General features: G+C 36.9%; 1 long non-coding RNA gene across 10 annotated transcripts in view; it reads right to left on the reverse strand.

Moving 5' to 3' along the window:
- Positions 1 to 7,771: 7,771 nt before the first annotated feature.
- LOC135303331 (uncharacterized) overlaps positions 7,772 to 17,089 on the reverse strand; it is a 127,966-nt gene continuing 118,648 nt past the window's right edge. For 7 of the 10 annotated variants that reach the window (XR_010364806.1, XR_010364801.1, XR_010364800.1 and 4 more), the window contains 2 exons: positions 13,106 to 13,263; positions 7,772 to 11,262 (listed from right to left, as the gene is read on the reverse strand). This is a non-coding gene — a long non-coding RNA (uncharacterized LOC135303331). The remainder of the gene's footprint in view (positions 11,263 to 13,105; positions 13,264 to 17,089) is intronic. The other 3 variants (XR_010364819.1, XR_010364812.1, XR_010364807.1) reach the window with 2 other exon arrangements.

A 17,089-nucleotide genomic window follows, 5' to 3' on the forward strand; every position in this document is an offset into this window, starting at 1 on the left:
TATATTCCTTCACCTGACACCTTTGCTTTCTCCAGGTCCAAAATATAATTACTATTGGCTTCTTCACTATTCTTTGGGCTCCTTGGGATATCACCTTCTCAGCATTATTGTCAGAATTCTCCTTCCAACTGAAACCCTCAGCAGGGATTTTAGCAGCTAAAGTATGTGATTACAGCCACTCCAACTACTGTCAATTCTACGGTAAAAAGAAATATAATTTTTCTTTGTCTCAAATTTCCATTACTGAAGTTCTCTTTCAGAAAAAGATGAACACCACCAAAAAACCCCAAAAGCACACAGCACATTAACAAGAGAAAATCACAGTTTGGGGGAGAAATTCTGAAGCCCAGTTCAAGAAAAGACTGATCCCAGTTAGTTTAGATGTTCACATAAGGTGGCCAAAAGGCTCTACCCACAGAAAGTTAGCAAAATACAGAGGAACAATTAACCCAGAATTCTCTCTAGATTTTCAGGTGTCTTTTCATAGCTTCTGCCTACAACAGCAGAGAGGTAAGTTCATCTTTCTGAGATTTCTTTTTGTCAGATATCTTCCATCTTGCCAGAGAAGAAGGTGCTATGGATACACACATAAGACATCCAGGATGCTGCTTTTGACAAAGAAAATATTAAGCAGTATTCAGCTAGACAAATGCTGAAAAACCATGTTTTCTACAATCCAAGTAAATAAATGTTCTGTATTCAAGGTAGTATTGCCCAGTATGTAAGGAAGGATTTCTAAATGTATATCCTAGACAAGGGCTATTAAAATATCAGATCCAGCTATGACTAGGGTTGTGAATATGGTCAGCCCAGATTATGACTAAATTCCATTGCACTCCTCTTTCATATATCCCACCTTTCCCTAGGCTTCAAGGGAACAGAGTACAAGGTCAGGGGTTCTCTGCAGACCACATGCTGGCAAAATACCTCAATATACCTTGGTAAAAATAAATTCAGCAATTTTATTTAACATACTCTAAAGCAGACCATTTGGATAAAAGAATTACATTGTCAGGGCAAATTATTTACTCCAAGACAAGTCCTCTGTCCTGGATACTTCCTTGCAACTTAGCTCTCATTTCCTAGACTCATGCTGATCCCATACACATGTCCATATCCTTGGTTTATGCAGCACTATTAATGTAAATGTAGGCAAACCTGTGTTAATTTAGACCAGCTGAGGATAAGACTGAAGCTCTTGTGACACAAGTAGAGACAGACAGGAGGGGATAAAAGAAGGAAACACCCTTAACCACAAAACAATAAAAATAGTGCAAATCATTACAGCTCATACTTAAAATTGTAGACAAAATAAATGGCATCATACTGGATTTGTGATGGGAATTTGCAGGGAAAGCAGACAGGCACCATGATTTTATTCCAGATTTGTGTCCATAGTTTCTAACACAATAACACTGGGGAAAACATAAAGCAAGTCTCTGCAGTCTCTGGTTCTAAGTGTACAAACAAAATACATTCTTTTAGAGTGGGGAAATCATGCATGTATAATTATTTCTTTGTGTGTATGTGTGTGTCTGAGTCTCTAAGATTTTGAATACTGCAAATTAATTCCAAAACAAATCTGCCAGGAAAAAGACCAAAAAAGTGCCTTGACTAAGATAAAGATGGCATCATTAGCAACCTCACTATTAGCTACAAGAGAGTCCACACAGGACCTAACCACAGATTTCATAAGCTCATTGTTCATAGAAAAAAAATCCTAGTCTTTTTTTTTTTCCACTTATCTACCATGGATATCTTTTCCTTACCTGCTTCAAAGAAATTTGTAATATTTCAGTAGCAGAGAGGAGAGAGGACTTCAAAGGACAGTTCGTGTTCAGACCCATACTTTGCAGACAGAAATTATCTTTCTGAGACACCATCCTCAGACTGGTAGATATGAAAAATCTCAAACTTTTAATTGTTTACAATTTAGATTTGGCAGTCCAGACTGAGGATTTTGGCGGTCACAAAGCCAAATAGCTTAAAAAAATTTCCTTAGCTTTCGCTATTGTTAAAATGGCAAAACAGTACCTGCTGAAACAGAGAAAAATGATTATGTTGTATTTTAGGACCATGGGACTGGTTTTCACCTGCACCTCAAACAGGACTGAGATAAAACACTTTCACAAAAAGTTTTGGGAAAGGAGGGGAAATTTTCTCATTAATTTGTGCTCCATTTCATGTGTGCACAACACTTTACAATACGGGATCCTGGTGCTTGTGCATGGGTTGGAACATTCTCATGTTACAGCCATTCAATTCTTGTTTTCTTATTGAAGATTAATAACAAGGAAATGTTAAGTAAAATTTGCTGGTTGGAAACATAGTAAAGACTTTGGTCATGTTTCCCTGAAATCCACCATAAAAGGAAAAGGCAAATCTATGTCATGTGAACAAAACCAAATTCAAAACTCTTCCCCAGAACCAGCCACCTTTCACAGTGTGACGTATCACATGGTAATACATCCGGGTGATGATGGTTTAAATTGAAGCAGGAAGACTGAGAAGCAGCATTTATATTTCTTTAATATGTTTGAAGCACCGAAGCGTCCATGATTAAAAGCCATACAGAGAATACGGTTTACTTTTCTCAGCACTGATCTTCTATTGTTTGCTTAGTCCAGCTGTGGCATAGCATTAACACCTTGTGTGAATTTCTTCCTTGGTCATGGATTATCACTATCACAGTGATTCAAAACAAGTGAGTTTATTGTTTTCAATATTTTCATTTAAGCACTTTGATCAATATCTGCCAAGACAATTAAAGGGCTCAAATAGTTTCCAAGAGGAATTTTCCCTTGGAATCGATCTCTTCATTTTTTTTAATTTTTTTTTTTATTCCCCTATTTAATTTATTTTTAACACTAACCAAAAAAAAAGTTAACACCATTTCCCCAAATTCATCCACTATTCTTATTCTCGTTTTATAAAGGAAATGAAATTTGTCATGCTGCTGTACATCATTTACACTGCAGTACTATGTCCCATCTGTGTGTCAAGTACAAAACAAAAGCATTTTGTGAAAAATTGCTAAAGTAGTAATGATTTTTGTCCTCAACTCTTTGTTTTGCCTTTCAATAAAGAAGGCGACATGTGCCACAAATGATATATTATTGTTTAAGTACAACCCTAGTAACACAGTGCATAACCAAAACCATGTTTCACAGCAGAGAAACTATAGTTTACTGCCCCTATGGCTCTGATGAGAATATAATGTTCCACAGTTTATAAATGCTTTGAGGTCAACACATGATTTACTTCAGCTTGTTCATCCAATGAGCAGGAGGTCCAAAAATATATCAAGCTATTAGACAGCCCACTGGAAGCTTGGCGGAGGCTCCCAGTGATGGAAAGCATGCCATGGAAGCCTCTCTGTCAACTGGAGATGAGATAATTAGATCCAGGTAATACATTGGAGCCCCATCAGGGAACAGGACAGCAAACATGTCATCTTGACGATTTTTTCTCATCCTCCCCAGTACCATTGGCCTGAGATAGTAAAAAGTGTGAAGGATTCATCAGTTCCCAGCAAAAGCACAGCAGCAGGATAATCAAGCTATCATCTCTCCATCATCCTCATTATCCAGAGACCTGGTGTTCTGTATAAACAGCAAAACGACATCAACTATAGATCGAGGAAGTGTGCTAGTTAGCTCCAGCTTTTGTTTCATGTTCCAGGGTAATGCCACACAACACTGTTGGGATGGAATCTCGTAATACCAAAATGAGCTTGAGAGCCTATATTCAAGTTACAAAAAATATTTTGTGCAAAAATCTCTTTCTACTAATTAGAGATTTGAGCTTCAATCCTATGAATAAATATTCCTAAATGTAATATTCTGATGGATCAGACCATGAATAATTGCTGGGGTAAAGTGGTTTTATAGAGAGCCTTCAGCTAAAACCGTAATACCCTGGCCTTTTTTTCATGCACATCATTACATACACTTTTGTTTGGAGAACCCACTAACCAAAATTTGAAAGTGGAGAGTTGCTACAAGGATAATCCCAGTGCTTAAGAGTAGCAACTCCTTTGCATAAGAAAGATAATTGAAAAGCACCCATCCACGTCTTAGGACAAAAAAAGATATTTAATACTCAAATCAACAACTTAGAAGATGTTTATGCTTTCCTTAGACACTCATGCACCGTTGAACACTAGGCAAAAAAAGAATTTAGATAAATTTTGGTCAGAAATCAAAATAACTTTGAATGCAATGTATTCTAAATACATAATATTTTCCATTTTCCAGGCTTTTCACAGAAAAAGCAAAAGGAGACTTTTAGTCATGACTGATCTGATGTTGAAAAATCACAGTCTTATATGTCCTCATTGATTATTGCTAGCATCTAACTTTTTAATAGAGTTATATAAATATAGATACACATGATATACAGTAAAATTCCTTTTCCCAAAAACATACAGATGACTCATGTTTCATTTCCTTTCCTGGTAGCTGACATTTAGAAAAATCTTTCTTCTCCCTTCTTATTTCTCTCACTCACACATGGCACATAAGTAAAGCAAGTAGGTTATACGGGGAATAGGAAGGTTTCTTATCTTAGCTGAACACATCCTCTTGAAGCCTGACTTCTGTCAGTGACAAAGCCCCTCACTGGAGAAACTGATGGACTAACTTCATGTGCTTTATCTACCTTTGCACTATTGTATTTTATTTTTCCTGAATATAATTGTTCTGTGAACCCACCAGGAAAGGAAAGCAAGACATGGCTCTTGCATATTGGGAATGGATTTACTCCATTTCACACTGCAGTCTTAAACAATCTTAAAACCTGAATCCATGGAAATCCAGAATCTTCATGATCTAGTGTACAGCTTAGTCGTGTAGAAGTTTAAATGGAATTTCTAAGTAATGTTTTAAATAAATACATTCATGCCTCAGAAAAGGTTTACTGCCATGGAACATACACAACATTGCTTTTATTTTTTTTTTTTCATAAAATATTAAAAGGAAAAAAAAAACCTTAATGGAAAGAAATTACTAATATTGCAAGCATGAAGTGTACTCTAAAGAAAATCACAAAACTCAAACAGCACTACCTCTAGAAAAGCAGGCTGAATAAAACATCCTGAAAGTAGAATGCAGGACAAAAATGTATTTTTTCCAATTGCCATCTAAGTAAAATTGATTTTTCTATTCTTCCCCTTCATAAGTATGACAGTGAGTATCTTCCTGGAGCTCCAGGAACCTAAGAGAGCAGTTGTGGCAACCAGCATTGATGTGACCAAAGGTGAGTAAATTTAAGCTACTGAAAACACTAAAAGAGGGAAAATTCATGTCAAGCAGAGAAAGTACTAAGATTAAAAATGAAAAAGCATGGGTAGGCTAGATAAAATCAATATAACTTTTCCCAGGGTGTTCTTTTATAAACATTACTTTGGTTCTTCCTTGACCACAATATATATACAGAAAATAAAATGGCATTTTTATGACTCATAATCCCAATCTTTACCTCCATGAAGCTGTTCACAAAGACTCAGAAGCTGAATGGATTTAAGACTGGAACCATAATGGCAAATCATACCTTTTTGCATCACACAGTTAGGGAGACACACAACATTTAGGATTCACATCTATAAAAAGAAGAAGCTAATGGCAAAGCCACAAAACACTGCTACAGTTACAGTATCCAAATTTAAATTCTGAACTAGGAGCCATGAAGAAAGCTTAGCAATATAGCTCTCAGCTACATGGGACAGTGGGAAAATTACAGAAAGTGCATATTTAAGACCTTCCTAGGCATGAAGAAAATGTAGAAATGTATAAAAATACGCAAGACACTGCAGGCTGGACAGCAAAATCCTTAAGATTTAAGATTCAGTTCCATTTACTTCTGATAATAGGAAAATAATATAAATACATTTTCTTTTCCCCCTTTTTCTTTCTTATTTGCTACTATAAAGTATACTGTCTATCTGAAACAGAATAGAATCAGGAAAAGGAAATAATCCCTGCAGATTTGCAAGCAAGACATAAGAAAATACTCAGTAAGAACCACGTATGAGCAACAGCCACACAGGAACACAAGGGGTAAGCAGTAAAAGCTGACTGATCTTATGACTTACATTAGAGAAAGATATCTAAGAATTTACTAGAAATGAACCCTGGAATACCTGCCAACTTTTACAGATGCAGAACAGTGGCAGAGGGAAAAAAAGAAAAAAAAAAGAAAGCTGAACTGAATACTGAAGCTGGAATACTGTAACAAAGCAGAATTAAAATGTAAGGCAACTGCACAGCAAAAAAAGGGATCAGTTTAGGACAAGAGGAGGAAAATAAATTCATAAGGCAAAGGAAAAAATACACAAATTAACACATAAAATAAAGGGATTTTAAAAACAGGCAGAGATTCAATATGTTAATGAAGTGGGTGATGAATGTATGTTAGCAGCACAAAAAGGTACGACTGGAGAAAATCTGGATATCCAGAGATAAAACCACAGAGAAGAAGAAACATACTCATAGTTCCCATGACACTCTATAAAATTCTCATTCTTAAAATGTTTTTTATTATTCCAATTCGAAAAAACAATAATTCAAAAAAAAATTTGATTCAGCCTCTTGATTTTTAAAATGATTCATAATAATTAATTACTTGGAATCTCTATATGAAAATCTCAAATTAGTGTTATTTGTCAGTATGACTGAGAAGACAGGCACAGCTCACCCTGTTGGACCATGGCCCTACATGGGACTTGCTGTCTTCAAACTCAGCAAAAACAGGAAAGACTGCAAATCGTCCAGGGAGACTTTGAACTAAACTTTCCATTCACTGAGCAGGGCCACTACAGATCTAGCATTTGACACATTGGAAGTAACTTTTACAGACAGTGGGAGCAAAATATGCAAGACTTGCTTTCACTCTGGAGATCTCATTAAAGTTTAACAATATTAAATTTTCTCACAACAGTTTGTTGCATACTAGAGCATTATGTGCATTTTATGGTACTAAACACAATTAATTTTTCTTTAAGTCTATAGGAAACTCACCTAAAAACTTTTATAATAACTTTCTTTTAAAACTTTTCAAGAAAGTTCTGATCCAGTTTCACCACCACCCCCCAAAAAAACCCCAAAAATCCCTGCCCTCACCCACCCAAAAGAACATCCAAACAAAAAAGTATTTTTGATATAGTGTATACCATCCTCTTTGAAAGCATCCCAGCTAAATGTGAAAAACTGCTTATGTTGCAAGTAGTCTAGGAAAAAAATAGTTTAAAATATGAGAAGATGATAAGTGGCAGGGATTGTGTTGTTCATAGTCTTTTGCAAAGATCTGTATGGAGAAAAAGTAATTTAGATGAAAAATGAGCACTTAGAAATTAGAATGCTGTCAGGTACGATATCTGAAATCAGGCTGCAAATTTAGGTGGATGAGATGTTACTGTCAGTCACCAGTGATGTACAATATTAGTATAGGAATCCATACAAAAGTTATATACTGCATGCAGAACTGATAATGTCAGGAATGATCATTAATCTGCTAACAGTAGAAAAGATTCCCTCAAAATAACAGATTTCATTTTTGAAAGAAAAATGACACTAGAAGAAATCAAAGGCATAAGTGGATCACATTTATCTTATGCAATAATATTCTTTTAATGATAACAACTGAATCTTACAGTGTACTCTATATATAAATTTCATACATGCTACCTTCAAGCACTCAGTAGATCAATTTAATTAAACCATAGTTTCTCAAAATTGTAGAATAAATTTTATTCTGTACCATTACCACAGATTAATACAGATGCATTTTTGAAGTGAAGTATACAGACTGCAGAGTAGATCTTCCTATAAATGTAGAGACAACTCAGTCAAAATATTAATTTATTATCTTTGTCTTTGTTGGTGCAATAAAGTGTAATAGTAAGTATACTTTTACACTGACATCTAGCAATGAGAGGGTCAAGTCTGTGTAATAAAGCTGGCAGACTAGCACAAGTGTCTCTGCTTGTGTTATAAATATTACATAGCAGACATTTTCTGAACGAGAATGTGAAGGAATATTCCAGAAAAGGAATGCAAATTTACCATGAATGTCAGAAAATTGAAACAGCCATGAGTTCAAATACTCATGAGTGTAAAAAGTAAAAAGAACCTAAATCACAGAGATGTCAACACTTTGACATTGCTATCTCAATGTGGCTCAGAATACAGCCAGGAAATAAGCAATATGCATATACAAAGTGCCTTCAAACATATATTTTTATCAGAACCTATGAGGATTATTACAAGACAGTTATTATATTTGTGAACTATTTTCAAGCACCCACATAAAATGCAGATTAGACACTTGATTAATTTGCCACAATTCCTTGAACTCTCTCCAACCCCATAAGATCATTTTGTACACTGCCATCACCTTACAACACATCTGAAAGGAGATTTTAAAAAATATGGCAAGATAGAAAGCATTACAAAGTAAAACTAAACCTTTGGATTGTGTCTTTTTCCTTCTTGTTCTTTGCTAAACAACATGGCATTGGATCTTATGGCTCTGAATCCTCTGGCACTATTCATCTGTGGATAAGTCACTGAGTCAATGGTCTTAGAATATACAAACAAGAAAATCTCCAAAACCGGATCTCCTCTTCTAATCTTGATCCTAAAGATATATTTCCACTTCTTTTCCTTAGCAGAAACTGGTTTTTTTCTGGACTAGCAGAGACTCGTGTGATTCTTGTCATTCTCATGGAACTTCATTGAACACAAATATTGTTCATACCCAATATTTTTCAATATTCTATAATGACTGCAACTATTTAAACTCCACATTCAAAGTCCTTTACACATGCTATATAGCCCTGCTAACATTTCCCAACTCAACTGTAACTTGGCACTTGGCAAAAGAAAACAATGCTTTTGCTAATGGTCAAAGCTGAAGTCTAGACCAGAGGCAATGTACAAATTTCCCTTCTTTAGTGAGGTTTTTGCTCACGTGTAATACTTTCAGACCAAGTATTACAGTGCATTTCAAATGCAGTGTGCTGCTGAATACAAATTTTTGGCAGCAGATCATGGCAAACTTTGCAGACATGGATGGAAAAGGAGCAGATGTTTGGGTGGTTTCTGGTTGCAAGATCAGGCACCCAGGAAATGCCAGTCCCAAACACCCACCACACTGATGCTGCAGTGGCAAATTCCCTTTAGAGACACAAGAGGCATGCAAAGAAAGGGAGCCAGTGCCTCTCCATCAGTTCTCACACTGTGGTCACCTCTCAATCTGTCAAAGAGCTGTGAGCAGAACTGTGCTAGAAACAGCACCATGGTGTTTCTCTACCTCTGCTAATTCCCTATGCTCGGTTTAATTATATGAACTGCTCCAGATACTAATCAACACATCACATTATGATGATGCAGTTATAAATGTAATTATAAAAGCAACATGAATAATTTCATTAACTACCTTTCAAGCTGTCTCTTTCTCTCCATTCCCTTTATTGGCAACATACAGTGGGTCTGCTCAGAACTTCTAGGAATTAGGCCACATATGGCCTATGATGTATTTGTACTGAAAAGCAGAGTCCAGCAGACCTGAATCAAGGAAAAAGTAACTTAGATGTCTGTTGGGAGTTTTGCCAGAATTATGACTGCAGTATTCAGGCCACTGTGTACCAAGGACTCTGAAAATAAATGCTTCCTTACAGAAAATAATGTTTGATTTTAAAATCTAATTCCAGCACCCAAGTGGCAAGATGCAAGTCTGCCAGTGGCCCTATAAACACAGTGTCAATAACTGTCCATTCTTCTTTTTGCTGCTCGCTCTTTGTAATCCAGCAGTACTTGGAGGCTACAACAGGGAGATGGCCATGCTCGCTGTGTACTTTAGAAATAAAGGAAAGAGAAAGCACCAGTCTCAGACAATATATAATTTAGGATTATGAAAATGAAGGATAGAACATGAAGAGTTAAAAAGGCAAACTGCTGCCACACTACAAAAAAAAAAAAAAAAAGTGTCACAGGTGGTTTCAAGAGTGCTGGTGGATCAGCTTTTAAAAAATGCCTCCCTACTGCCTCCTGTGCTGGTATCAAATCGGCTTACCAGTTTTCCTTCCCCGTTCTTCCCACCCATCAGCCCTCTCTTCTTCTCAGGCTGAGACAAAAAAGTTTCCACAGCCCTTTGCAAGAAAAACTGAGCCAGATTCCCACCCTCCAAGCTTTCTGCTGTCCTGACAACAAGCTAAGGCTTTGTCGTCTTGATTCCTGTTTTGGAGTAGAAGGCACAAGTGGATGCAAGCAGAACTCCACCAGAGCAAGTGGCTTAAATTACACTTAGAGCATGGTAAGCAACCCCAGACTGATCACTGACATTTTGCCAGGTGATGTACACAGTCCTCAGGTTGTCATCTGTGCAATGTGATGCAATGTGCTGAGCACCCAGGTCTGTCCCATTTACCAAGTTCATACTGCTCTAAAGCTCAGCTTACATCTAGATTCCAGCATCCCCCCACACATCAAGAATGCAGAGGGTCTGGAGTGTGATCAGCCATGCAAACACAGCCACGTCTGACAGGACAACAGTGACAGACATTTAGCACCTGACTGATTCAAGTCCTGAGTAGCCCAATCATGGAACTGACAGGGTGGTACCAAATGCTGCAGAGACTATGGTTAAAAAATAAAATCTCAAAATGTTCCTACAGAAATGCTGCTTCTATTTGCAACTGATGGAATTTTGCTGAGCTAAAAGACAGGGTGCAGTTCCTTTATTCATTTCGTATATGGATTTTAACATGCACATGCTGTAGGAACTATAAATTAAGAAACTAAAATAAATCTATTTTTCAGATGAACAAAGTAAATCCATGAGAAACAAGAAAGAATGGTTTACATATTGTGTTTTTCTCTGGCTCTTGCTCTGAGTTGTATAAGGATATTAACAAAAATTTTATCCAGAGATCCCACATGGGAAGTATACAGAAGCTCACTTCTGAAATAAGAAAACCTATACTAAGCTCATGAACCTTTTAAAATCCCTCCTTGCATTTATATCCAATATAATGACAATTTTCTGTATTAGGGATGACCTTAAAACAGGAAGCCTGAATTACACATATAGCTGGGGGATAAGATTCAGATGGATCCTACAGAAGGATGAACTTACAACTAAATTAAAACAAACACATCATTAAAAGTATGTAAACAGTTCCATTCATTGAAGTATTCTTTTCTTGAAAGAAGCTCCAGTTTGGAGGACACAGACAGCGAGATTAGCTTCCTGCATCTTGCCAAGCTGAAGAAAAAAAAAAGGAGAAAACAGTTAAAAATGTATTTTTTTAATGAAATACATAACCTCAGAATCATATAGCGAGTTCAGACTATATAATTGTGATTCTCGCTTCTTACAGATACACATCTGTGCTATTTAGGTTTTACATTACAAATCTAATTTTTATGATTTCTAACTAGGCATAAAATCCTACAGTATGACAAAGGGTGTCAATATAAGGTCTCATCTTGGAAGTGCACTACTATTTTTTTCCTCTGTTGGTAAATTTTAAAATGTTTTTAAAGAAAGTTAGGCACTGTGATTAAGTTGAAAAGAGGCAATAATTAAAAGTCTCTCAGTCCCAAGTATTTTCTGCTCCTGTGTAACGAATAAAGAACCTATGGGTCTAATTGACCACTTTATTTTGGTGAAACTGTTATGCTTTCAGTGGAATTATTTTGAGAGACAATCAAAGTACAAAAAGAATTAGGACATGTTGCACTAATACATGGTCCCACTGGATTCAGTTTTAAAGAAAAATAAAATTTTTAAAAAAATCAAGCAAACTGAACCCCCATGAGAATTCTGCAATAAAATTTAGGGGACAAATATAATTCTTAAATTCTACATTTCCGTGATGTTCCAGAAGAATTTTACTGAAGAACTTGGGATGTATGTAGAAAAAGAGCATGTGATATCTTGGAAACAAAAAGGCAGCAGAGAAGTCAAACTTTGGAAAACATAGAAGATTACATTCAGAAGGAAGGAGCACAGAACTGTTTCATGCTTAAACAGTAGAAGCAAGCAGATTCTGTCAAAACTTATATGAGACCCTTATTGCTTCTGAAGTGTAGTGCTTAATAAGGACTTTTCTTTTCTAGTAAGCTCTACCATAACCTGAAGGAAAAAGTGAAATTGTTGAAAAGTTCATGTGTGGAATGTCTGTTTTATATTGGTCTGTTTTTTTTGGTTTTGTTTTTAATAGGAAAAGCATGAAAACATCAACTTATTTCACTTGCTTATGTTCCGATCAATGTCAGGCATGATTTCTGCATGTTAAATTCCTAAAGATGGTTTTAATTGAACTTTACAAACTAGCAGGGATTATGTTAGTTTTTGAAAACCATAGTCCTCTTCTTAATTTCACTCTTATATATGTGACAGCTGGGGAAAAGCTCAAGTAATTTCAAGAGGACATCATTTTCTCTGGAAGAAATACAGAACCAGTGATGTGTACAGAGCAGCCTCATTTTTTATCTGACTACAAAGACCAGGATATAAGGGCTCTCAAAATGCATTATTTTAAATTGGGAAAAATCACACTGACAATGCAGACCATTTCAGCGATAACTAAAAAATTGCATATTAGAATAGTTCTAATAAATCAGTGACATTTTAAACCAAACCAATTTCTATTTAAGATATATCTAAAATAAAACCCTCCACTGAGAATTGGAAATGGAATGGTTCAAAAGATGTTGAGCTCACAGAGTTTGATTTTAGGTGGAGGTGTCAGCCAGTGACATGTCATCCCATTGAGGGGTCTTCCCTGAAAACTTTGATCCAATCATATAATTTCCCCAAACCCTTCAGAAACAGAGTATCTGAATTCACGCAGCCTCAGCTCATTCCCAGCATTTGTAACTAGCAACGAAGCACTTGAATAAATTGTCTTTTGGAACATAAATTGAATTTGCAATGTCAAATTTTTTTCTGGCTGAACATAACATCCCTGTTAAGCACGGTCCTTTTTTCTTCTCCAAGTTGTGGTTGCTTTCATGCTCACACTGAGAGCAGGTGGTCAGCATAAATATGTAGAATGTTTTGTTGAACACAGGAAATATTGAGCACTAAAAATAATACATACATTGTTTAGATTCTCCAGAGGAACTCCCCAGGTTTCATTGCAGCTTTTGAAACTCCAGTCCACAATGTGGAAATAGTGAAGTTTCATATGCTTTTATAGAAGAGCCTTGTCATCTTCTGCTGTACAAATACTGGAAAACAACAAACTTGAACATTTCCCTAGTGTCAAAATAAATAAATAACAAATTTAAATTTGCTTCAAGACAGTCATGACCCTTTAAATAAATTTTCCACCTACATTTTGGTATACATTATACATCCCTCACAGACTACTTACAGAATTTAAGGACTTTGGCAAATATATGCAAATACGTTCACGCAAAAATTTGCCCAAGGGATAACTGTCCTAAAACCTCTTCACAAAAGTCTCTTTGTCAACCTGGGGTAGTAAAAATGCCCTGTAAGGAAGGTGATCTATCACAAACTGCAAACAAATAAGTAGATGGAAAACCACACAAAACAGTTTGCAAAACAATCCTAGGCTTTAAAATATGTTTCCATAAGGGTTTCCTGACCAATATCAAACTAAGATTCATTTCAAACTTCTCCTCCCTCCTCCAAAAAAAGAAGGGTGTATTCACCAGATGCATTATATACCACATCTGTCACCTTGCTGTCAACTCCTAACACTTTTTTCTCCACCGCTAACAAAAAGTTCAAAAGGGGAAGATCATCTGATTTTTCCTGACAATCCCTTTCCAATTTCCCAATCTGCAAGCATATATATTTGAGATATTTAGCTCTGGCTGGTTTGTTTCAGGTTTGATACTTTTCAGAAGCTTACTGTATGTGTGTTACCATATATGTCTCAATATGTTTTTTTAAAAAAAGGAAAGAAAGGGGAAAAAATCATTCTGTTTCAAATAATGAGCATGTGCACCTTTTTGCCTCAGGCCTTCATACACAATTTAGCCAGAAAGCCAGGGCAGATCATGATTTAGCATTTGACATCTCTTGCCTTCAGGCCAGGGGAGACTAATACAGATTTCTGACTCTGAGCACACCATGGAAAAAAAAAGTGAGAGAGAGAGGCCTTTTATTGACTAAATGATAAAGAGGTTTGTAATGATAAATAACAGTCATTTTATTGTGGAATTCCCCAGAAAAGATGCATTCTGCAGTGTCTGAAGAAGCCTAAAAGCCGAAGCTGGTTCCCTGTGGATCCAAACCTGTTAAGCTCCAATCTTTCCAGGCAGAAATAGAGGTCGCAAATTGCATAGGACCTGCGCTATTAAAACTGTATAAGCACGATACATAATCACTGCTGCATCCAGGACAGTTAGCACTAAGAGGATTAGCTGAAGGCTGTTTCTGGCTTCCTCTCCCTCAGCCTGCATCTAAAACAAGCCTGGTACACACCCAGACTGCTTGAGAATTTTCTGCCAGCTTTGATCGATAGTTTAATTGTAAACTTTGGGAGCAATAATGGATAATTCAGCTTGAACCGTCCATTATAAGCGCTGTTGCAGAGGATGGAGCTTTCAAAATTAAACAAGAGTTGTGTAATATTATTACATTTGTACTGCTCACCTTCAGTTAAATTCCATTTACAAATACTGTCTTGACAATGTATGGAGTTCAATAAACATAGGCCCAGGTGGGTTGAGTGGGGAAAGGGAAGAGAAGAGAAGCTGAAGCCAATTATTTGCCATCTATTCCAGAAAGATTTTTATTTTAACCTCACATATTAAAACACATGAAAATGGAAACAGGAAGACAGGAGATAGAGACAGATTTAAGCACTGAACTAAGTTGTGGTTACTGTTTTGACTGCAGCACCATGATGGAAATGTACCTAAATGTCTGTAGAGGGATTGCGGTACAGCAATACCAGCATAAAAATATCCCAGGAAAGTGGCGAACATGCACTGCTCACCAGGTAGTCTATGTTGGTGTAATCAAAATTTTAATAGGACGTGCACCAGTCAGTTGAGTTAGACTGGAGATATTCGTGCTATCATATGGGTCATTTTCTAAAACACGAGAAGACACAGCAGCTTTCTGTGGTGAGATATCATCCTGCCTTGGAAGACGAACAGACAGAATGGCCAGGAATTTAGCTATCAAGCTTTATGGAAAACACACTTTACTGTACCACACATGCAAACACTTCCAAACAATTCTAAAACGAGGATTGAGGAAGAGGAGCTTGTAAGAACATGGATTTTGAAATAAAAGCAGCAGTTCTGCAGGCAAAAACTGAATTATGTTTACAGAATCAAGCATTTCTCTAGTTTTATTAGTAAATTATTTTTACTTGAACAAAATTTGCTGAAAATTACAACATGAGGTTGGAAACGTAACTCATGCTACCAGGTTTCCAATGAATTTAGGAACTCAAGTCAAATTTACTTCATAAACCGTTCCACAAATTACTTGAACTAAATGAATTGCCTAATCATAACAAGACCTGTGAGATAAGAATGAGTGTCAAGGTCACAAAGATCTTTTTCCACTCCTCATAAAGGCCATTGATATCCATTTAAAATCTCCAAAAGTCCCTCTTAGTTTCCACAGCCAAACTCTCATGTTTTGAGCTAATGACCAGGACTCATGACCAGAAGTATTTTGTCCTTGGTTTTGAGAAGGTGACTCCACATTTAACTATGTACTACACACAAAGGTCAGCTAAAGCTCTTCTTGCACACTCTCTCATGCCTGATTAAATGCAACAAAATGCATAGTATTCCAACTGCCTTTCTTACCACCCAGCTAGGACACCTTGACAGAAAAACACCCAGCATGAAGAAAAGGAGCAAAAAAGAAAAGAAGTTTTATGTTTGCTTTCAAACCCAAAGCTCCACTTGAAAAATCAGGCAAGTAGAAAATAAACTGGATACTTCAACCAGTGCAAGTTGCAAATCAGGAAGCTGCTGGCAGACAGTGACTCGGCATACAAAGCCAGGTAGCACCAATTTTTGCTGCACAACACTACCTGCACTGTGTGTAAGCCATTGCCATGGAAATGCTCTAACTGTCATGGCTCAGTTATCTTCAAAGAAAACTTCATCTCCTTTTCTTTTACAGCAAAGAAACATTTTTCCATTTGCGATAAGTTCTTTGTAAAATGATGCAGATTTAGAGGTCATAAAGTATTGGCACGTGTTTAGACTTTGACTGTGGTTTTTCCTCTTGGGAAATGAGGCAAATAAAAGTTGTCTTTGCTGGTCAATGGTTTATAATGCCACCATATTGTTGCCAGATCCAACAAAGAACTGCTTGCACCAACAAAGAATCTCTCAGGCTGTGAGAAGAGAGCAGAGTTTGGAAATGCAATCTTCATTCCAGGGAATCGGGGAATTACCTATGGCTCTAATAGTGTATGCTTGGAGAGAGTCAAACTCTGCCATCCACCATCAGACACGGTGGCCAGCAGGGCCAGGGCAGTGATTCTCCCTCTGGTCTTGGCACTGGTGAGGCTGCATTTCAAATCCTATGCTCAGTTTTGGGCCCCTCTCTGTAAGAAAGACATTGAAGTGCTGGAACACATCCAGAGAAGGGCAACAAAAATGGCAAAGGGTCTGGAGAGCAAGTCCAATGAGCAGGGGCTAAAGAAGCTGGGGGTGTTTAGCCTGGAGTAAAGGAGGCTTAGGGGGAAACTATTTGGTATCTATATCCACCTGAAAGGAGGGTGTAGCCAGGTCAGAGTCTTCTCCCAAGTTACAAATGATAGGACAAGAGGAAATGGCCTGAAGTTGAATCAGCAGGGGTTTAGCTTGAATATTAGGAAAAATTTCTTTGCTGGTAGGGTTGTCAGGCATTGGGACAGACTGCCAAGGGAAGTGGGGGAATCACCATCCCTGGAAGCGTTCAAAAAACATTTAGATGCAGAACTAATTTTTTGCCAAATCTTTAATCTGATCAGGTACATATTAAGAGAATGTTACAGGAACAGTTATCAACTACAAGCACAAGGCAGCTTACGATTAATTCTGCTTGATAAAGAAGATTTATGTTTTAAAAATAGGAACGGACTGAAACTATT

Source organism: Passer domesticus, chromosome 1 (genome assembly GCF_036417665.1).
Source record: "Passer domesticus isolate bPasDom1 chromosome 1, bPasDom1.hap1, whole genome shotgun sequence".
Classification (NCBI taxonomy): Eukaryota; Metazoa; Chordata; class Aves; order Passeriformes; family Passeridae; genus Passer; species Passer domesticus.